Genomic DNA, 8,012 nt, shown 5'->3' on the forward strand with positions numbered 1-8,012 from the left:
ATAAAGCTCAACGTTTCTGATATCCTTCAGCATAAGAATTTAATAATCAACCCAAAATAGAGAGACATGAATATTTGTGGTCTTGATTAGTTAGAAAATTGCTGTACTTATTTTGGGGTTTTTAGTTATTTGGGAGAAATATTTTAAATCTCTGTGTGTGTGCATTCTTTACTTAGGTGTAGTCCTTATTGTGAAAGGGGGATGACTTCGTTATGTATTTTTTGTGACTAAACTTTAATTGATCCTTCTGTTTCTTAATCTGTTCTTCTCCAGATCACTGATTGTATGAGTTTTCAGAATAGTAAGTAAGGGTATGAAGACTTACAGTAACTAAAGCAGTGTTCATGGGGAAATCTATTTTTACACAGGTTTTCTTGTCTTGACAAGATGCTTGAAAAACCAAGAGGATATGAAAATCTGTCTCTGGAGAAACAAAGACGCAGACATACTCAGCCAGAAATCTGAGTTTTGTGAGACTTGGTAATACAGAGATGGACAATCGTACTGGGGTAAAAAAACCCTGCTGAAGAGAGGACAGTGACCACAGAACTCAGTGTACCAAACATGCATACAAAGGACACACAGGGATTTTGAAAATGCTGCACATCCCTTAATAGTCATCTACATAGGTAATACTGATAAACATTTTGTATTCAGACGCCAAAGTTAACTGATTTAAAAGTTGATTTACTTTTTATTAAGTTCTCCAGAGCTGCACAACTAGTTATGTTTTGATTTGTTTTGTTTTTTAATTTGGGGTCTCTTTGTTTTCCCCAACATAATGTTTCTGCATTCATCTGTTCTTAAATTGAAAAACATATAATTTACTTCTTATAAATTGAAGTCTTAAATGTGAAACCAAGAAATGTAATCAAGCAGTAAAAACATTATCTGAATGTAGACCATGATCTCAAGTTCTTCCATTTTCTCCCCCACGAGTGGAAAATAGACTTCTACATAGGAAAGCTAAAATATGTTAATATTTTTAAATTAAAGGTTTAATATCAGAATGCAGTCCAAAGAGCAAATCACATAATTACATTTTAATTAAATATAGAATATTCTACTGAATTGCAATTTATTAAATATTCTTATCCTCTTAAATAAAACTGCTCAACAGTTAATCAGCAGTGAATCATCTTGCAGCTATGCAATTAAAAAAAAAATACAGATTACCAATTTCAAGTGCTGCCAGCTAAAATAACTGTTTTAACGGGTATCTTTTGTTTGTTCTTTTCACTTAATTATTTTATTGTGCTTTGCATCTCCAGGCAGTTCTCTCACATTTGGGTAAAATGTTTAGCAGGCTGTAAACTTAAGAAAAGGGTAAAATAAAATTTTCTGGAGTGGAACTTGGAATTTGAGGGAGATTTTATATACCTTTAAAAACTGTAATTTAATTGGGATGCCAGGTTTATAGCAATTTGCAACTTTAATTTTCCAGATAATCTGGAGGTTAGCATTTGATAAATGATTTTTTAAAGTAGATATGAAGATTTTGTTAATTTATAATTTATTCATGTGTTATTACTGTAATTGAAAATGTTATAGACACTTTTAAATTCAGTTTGTGTAGAAAGAAATGTGTTAAACAAAATTATGTTAATAAATATTCCCACATAATACATCTGAATGGTTAAAAATACTGGAAGAGTTGTCAGGGCTACAATAGTGAATGTCCTTTTTTTTAATATCAAAAATATCGATAAGTAGGTTTCGTGTTTTCAACATAGGGAAAATGTTATCAGTGAATAGGTGGTGTACTTTACTTGGTATAGTTGAAAGTTGCACAGTAAGTACTGTTTCCTTATTTTAATCTTTCTTTACTCATAATGTATTTAAGAATTTGCTGTTTTATTTAACGCTGCTACTCTTAATCTTCTCTAAATTTTTCCCCCTACTTTCTTGCTTCTGTTTCACATTTTTTAAAAGGGCAAGTACAGGAGCAACTGCTGCTACCCAGAAAAATGTGTGTATTATAAATAATTAAAGAGTTTTTAATTGCTTTCTGTATGATTCCAGCTCAGATAACATTTTCCCTGAAGTTATGCTGTGAAATGCCTTTTGTTATGCTGCAATTGCTAAAGGAATCCAAAACCTCCATTGTGACAGCTGAAGGCACAGTTTAATAGGTGCTTTTTTACTAGTTATGGAAAATATTCGTCCCTTAAGGAAACGATTCTTTTTCTGTTTTTTTTTTCTGTTACCATGAAGTCTTAATTTGATTTCATTTTATTTCACATTTTCGATTTTGTAAGCTTTCATACCCTCCTGCCCAACCCCCTCAAGTAAAACCTCTTAGAATGTGAATAATTGGTTCATTTTCTATTGCTGGTGTACTCTTGTGATGAGAATTATTTTGTTGTCTTCCATTCTTAAAGGAAGAGATTTATTACAGCTGTGGGGATTAACTGTGTTCTCCTGGAAGCTGATTTTCTGATAGGTTAATGCAAAAGTCATTGCAAAAACTGCTATTACTTTTGCACCAATTTAATAGTTCACTTGTTTACTTTTTAACCTATATTGGCTTAAATTCACTTTTTAGCCCCTCTTTGTCATAAGGTTCTGTGCTGCATTTGCTACAATAGAAGCTCCTATGGTTTTAAAGAAAGTTCAGTGTTTTGTCAGTGTCAAGTGCTACTTGATGATTATATTTGTCTGGAACAGTATTCACTTAAGTCTGTTTATAGCAATCCCTTTTTTGACAAAATTTACAAAGTTGGCATTTTTACTTTAAATTCCATCTCTATCAGTGACTTCCTAAAAAGAGCAACTTAGAAATTGGGGGAAAAATGTTTTTAAAGCCCAAATGCTCCAGTTTTTATTCAAAGTCAAAGTCGTTATTCTGGAAAATACAAGTAATGTTCTATATAATGTCACTTAAAATATTCATAAATGTATTATGCAAACACTGAATAGTATAAGTAAGATATAAAATCACAATAGATATTTAAATACTAAGCTGAAACTTCTGACAACTAATTATTATGGGGGACACAATAAAGATTGAAAGCCTAGGTTACCAAGTTGGTTTTAGCTTTATAGAATCTTTGTAAATACTCATGTTCAAATAAGATCACACGTGCATATATAGAAAGCAATATGTTCTGAAATTTCACTTTAGTGCCACTGTTTGTCCATAATGGATTTATTGCCAATTTTGAATCCTCATCTTACTTTGATCTGGCTTTTTTTCCCCCCCTTGCCAGAATGTTTAGGAGAAAGTAAAATTATTCCCTTTTACTTTGGCTTTTTACCAGAGATACAGACTAGGAATAGTCTGAATATGTGTTTTTCAGATCTGGTTACAAGACAGATTATAGATTGTGTTTTAGAGCAATGTTGTGATTGAAATATAAATAATGGTATAACTTTTTTGTGTTAGCAAAAACAACATTAAAAAGGTTATGTTACATAATATGTAGGTTTTGGTTTCTTAGTGCAAGTCTTATATTTCTTTTAAATGTTATATAGTTATTTCAGTTTTCACTCACTAGCTACTTTACTAAAATGTAGCCCCAAAATGACGGGCCAGCCTCAGCATATCTGCCATATGTATTTCAAAGATTACAGTCAGAATGAGTTAATGAAAATGGCAGGTTCCTTTTCAAAGTTTATTTGACTCACAGCCATATTGCTAAGTTTGGGTATAGTGAAGTTAACAACAATCACTTAAATTAATATCTTACAGCAAGATATACTGATATTGTTTTAAATGAAAAAGACTGTAAATTCAATGTAAATATTACCTAACTTTATGTACCAAGTTAGGAGAGTGGAAGAGGGGAATTTTTCAAAAAATAAGCTGTATTTGAACAAAGCATGAAACTCTTGTTGTTTTAAAATTTAAGAATAATTGAATTTACCATCTAATTGGCATCCGTACTGTGCATTGATAGTAGTATCCAAATCATCTTATTCTTCCATAGAGGAAGCGCTCATATAAATCACATTGCTGAGAACTATATGAAACTACATAGAGGTAAATGGTGCTTATTAAATATGAGTATAGTTTGTTACTTGCTGGAAGTCTTCTAGTTCACTTGGACCATTTTCTTACCCTGAGGTGAACTCAGTATCTATTGGCAATGGGTGGTTAAATGTGAAGTGCCCTTGTTCAGTGTCCCTTGTTCTTGTACAGGTATTTTCTTAGTTTAAAAAAAAAAAAAATTATAGCATGCCAACATTTGTCTTTAGCCTATTCCTTTTTTTCTGAAGTGTGTAACTTCTGATTTTTTCTTTGCTATGTTGTAAATAACAGTAGTTAAATTCTCTGTTTTACTATCTACTTTTCTTTTCTTCCCAGATCATTTCATTCTAAAACTAAATTGCTTAGTTTTCTTTAGAGGAAATTGCTACATGGTATACTTGTAGTAGTGATTCATATTAAAAAATAGCTGGTAAATCTTTCTAGGTAGTAACTTATCCAAACAATACTTTGAGTATCATATTTTGTGAATGCCTTGCTTAAACTGGGAAACTGAATATTCTTTTTAAATCATATAATTCCTGTATTAAATGTGAAACACACAGTCTCCAAAGTCACCTGATTCTCTGTGGAAAATGAAAGGCATTGAAGGAAACCAGATACATTAATACTTAGTTTTGGTTGAAAGTGCAACATTACTGTACTTAGAAGGGGCTTGGTTTATTTTTAGATATTTAAGCTATCATTAATTTTAGACCAATGGCTAATAATAAGAGAGATTTTTGGTTGCTAATTTATGGAGAGACAAAGAACAGCATGGCATAAACAAACATCCCAGAAATAAATGAAAAGTTTTAAGTGATAAAATTGTGTTTTCTATGAACCAGTGTTGTACATGAACCAACATTGTGTTTCTTAGCTCTGACCTGTACAGTGAGGTACCTGTCAGGACCCCTAGTCTTGGCACTGGAAATGACAAAGTTCTCCTATTACTAAATTCTCATGCCTTCCTTTTCTGACTTAGTAGATTGAAATTGGTAGGTACTAATGATTTATGTTTGATAAACTTAAAAGTTCTGCTTATATCCTGTTACTGGTAATTCTGGTACCAAAATTTCAAACGGGTTGATTATTAGTAGCATTTTGAGTACCTATGTGCATATAATACAGTTAGCAGACCCTTACAGAGTCAAAAGAGATTTTGGAATCTGGTGATATTGTTGTTTATTACACTAGCCTATTACATTTTCTTTCTTTATGATAACTGTTTATGTGAGTTTCATTGAAAATCGTGGCTCTATTGCTTTATTCATGGTTTCCACAACTCTTTTTGTAACACTTTAATTTTCTCTCTTAGGTATTTTCCTGTTAAATAAGATATCAAAAGCATCAATCACAAGACAGAGAAAAAGTATTAGGAAAAACTTATATTACTATATTCTAAACTGAAATGGAAAAACTCATTATTCATATTTTAATAAATAAAACTCCCAAATGATCTTGCTAAATTATCCCATTATTTAGAAGTAGAAAATAAGAGAAGAGTGCTTTCAAGGAAATTTGTCATATTCTCCCTTCTATCTAGAAGTTGACAATGAATTGCAATAAAACTAAGAAATAACTGAATGCTGAAAAATACCATGAATTAATGTGATGGCTTCTTTATTTTTGTATATCCATTCCCACAAAATTGAATTTAAGATTATTAATGAAAATTCTATATTAAGTAATAATGCTTGTATTAGTAATGGGCAAAGAAGTCTTTCTTTGTTACATTAACCGTTAGTAAAAGATGTACTTTGACATTTCTGATGTAAAACCTATATGTAAATATTGTAATTTAAATATGATTGGACAGCTGTTAAGTTTTGGGGAGGGAAGCAGATGCCAGCGTTCTCTGCTGAAAAGACAAGATGGCGCTTGACGGACCACAGCAGATGGAGCTGGAAGAGGAAAAGGCAGGCAGTGGTCTCTGCCAGTATTATCTGTCCAAGATTGAAGAACTCCAGGGTCAACTGCAATATAAATTGGATGGGGGAAAGCCACAAGGAACAGTTCTGAACTCCAGGTGCATTTGCAGCTGATTTTGAATGATAAGACCCAAAACCTCTGGAGGCGGCAGGTGCACAGGAATGAACTAAATGTTAAAGTGTGCCTATTACAGGAGGAGCTACAGCTGCTGCAGTAATAGGACTCCTGTGTCAGGGAAGTAGTCCAGGCCATGGGTAAGAAGAAAGTGTTGGTCAAGGTGCATCTCAAGGACAAGTTTGTTGTAGATGTGGACAAAAATATCAGCATCAGTGATGTGACACCCAGTTCCTTGGTGGTTCTAAGAAATGACAGCTACACTTTGCACAAGATCCTACCCAACAAGGTGGACTCATTGGTGTCACTGATGATGGTGAAGAAAGTACCAGATTCAGCTTATGAAATGATTGGTAGACTGGATAGGCAGATCAAGGAGATCAAAGAAGTGATCGACCTGCCTGCAAAGCATCCCGAGCTCTTCAAAGCACTGGGCATTGCGCAGACCAAGGGAATGCTGCTTGGAAGAGACTGTTGGCCTGGGCTCTGGCTCATCATAGGGACTGTGTACCTTTATTCATGTCTCTGGTTCTGAATTGGTACAGAAATTCATTGGGGAATTTCTGTGATGGCAGAGAAAATGCTCATCTGTCATCTTCATGGATGAAATCGACTCTTTCGGCTCCTCAGAGCTGGAGGGGGATGCTGGAGGGAACAGTGAAGTGCAGCAGACGATGCTTCGAGGATGGCTTTGAGGCCACCAAGTATCACGGTTTATCACGGCTGCTAATACGATTGATATCCTGGACTCAGGACTGCTTTGCCCAGGGCACATTGATAGAAAAGTTGAATTCCCATCCTGCAATGAGTAGGCCTGGCTGGTCACTTTGAAGATTCATTCTCAGAAATGAACCTGACCCAGGGGATCAACCTGAGAAAAATTGCTGAGCTTATGCCAGGAGCATCAGGCTGAAGTGAAGGGCATGTGTACAGAAACCGGCATGTATGCCCTGAGTAGCGAGTCCATGTCACTCAGAAGGACTTTGAGGTAGTCCAAAGTCCTATCTCATGCCAAAGGACAGTGAGGAAAAACATGTCCATCAAGAAACTATGGAATTGAGTGGACATCTTTTGTGTGTATCCCTACAATAAAACTCAGTGGGACAAGCAAAAAAAAAAAAAAAAAAAAGTTTTGGGGAGGGATGATCTGCTAGTGTATAATCAATAACTTTTAAAATTTAGCTTGTATTTAGTAACATTTCATTATGTTTTGAAAAAAGTAAAAAATCTTTTGAAGCACAATTTTCATGATGTAAAAGGTATTGAGTTTCCTAGTGTAAGAACATGAATTCTGGAAACAGTCTTAGGGACACTGGGCAAGATAGAGGCCTCCACCCCTCCCCCCCCACCAACTTTGTTTGTAAAAGGAGATAATACTGCCTACATCAGGGTTGGTGTGAGGATTAATTAGAAGAGTACATGTATGTAAGCACCAGACACATAGTAAGCACTTAATAATGTTAGTGGCTAGTATAAACAATAAACATTTGTGCCCATTTATGAATAATTTTAGTATTCGCTCCAGTCATGAGGTGTAGTAGTAATATCTAAGACCTTAACTGAAATGTTTAAAGAAACCTAGGTATAACAGAGAACGTTATGGGTGCTGATTTCCACTCTCACTAAAACCCAGTGACTTTACTATATCAGCAAGTATAAAGCACTACTTGTCTCTGTAGATTGTATGGACCAAGAATGTAGATATAAGACAGCTGATCTCTAGGAACTGAATTTTTAGTGAGTAAAGCAAGCAAGCATGTAATAGAGAACAATAAAAGCTCTGATAGACATATGTACAAGGTGTTGTAGAGGTACAAAGGAAAGTTATTCAGACTAGGCAAGAGAGTGATTAAACTTAAGTGTTGAAGAACAAATAGATCATAGCTCTAGGGGATGTGGAACATGCAAAGTGGAAAGTTTGGGAAGAGTATTCCCAAGGCAAAAAGCTTAGCACATACAAACATAGGAGGAAAGCGAGACACTCTTAAAGAGTTGCTAT

General features: G+C 34.3%; 1 protein-coding gene and 1 pseudogene across 2 annotated transcripts in view; both read left to right on the forward strand.

Annotated features, from left to right (window-relative positions):
- The window catches only part of ZNRF2 (zinc and ring finger 2), an 82,712-nt gene extending 81,360 nt beyond the window's left edge, over window positions 1-1,352 (forward strand). For both annotated transcript variants that reach the window (XR_010158405.1, XM_003318233.5), the window contains one exon: window positions 369-1,352. The gene's annotated coding sequence lies outside the window, so the exon portion shown is untranslated. The remainder of the gene's footprint in view (window positions 1-368) is intronic.
- A 4,356-nt stretch (window positions 1,353-5,708) lies between these two features.
- LOC472335 (26S proteasome regulatory subunit 8-like) lies at window positions 5,709-7,198 on the forward strand (annotated as a pseudogene).
- The last annotated feature ends 814 nt before the right edge of the window (window positions 7,199-8,012 follow it).

Source organism: Pan troglodytes, chromosome 6 (genome assembly GCF_028858775.2).
Source record: "Pan troglodytes isolate AG18354 chromosome 6, NHGRI_mPanTro3-v2.0_pri, whole genome shotgun sequence".
Classification (NCBI taxonomy): domain Eukaryota; kingdom Metazoa; phylum Chordata; class Mammalia; order Primates; family Hominidae; genus Pan; species Pan troglodytes.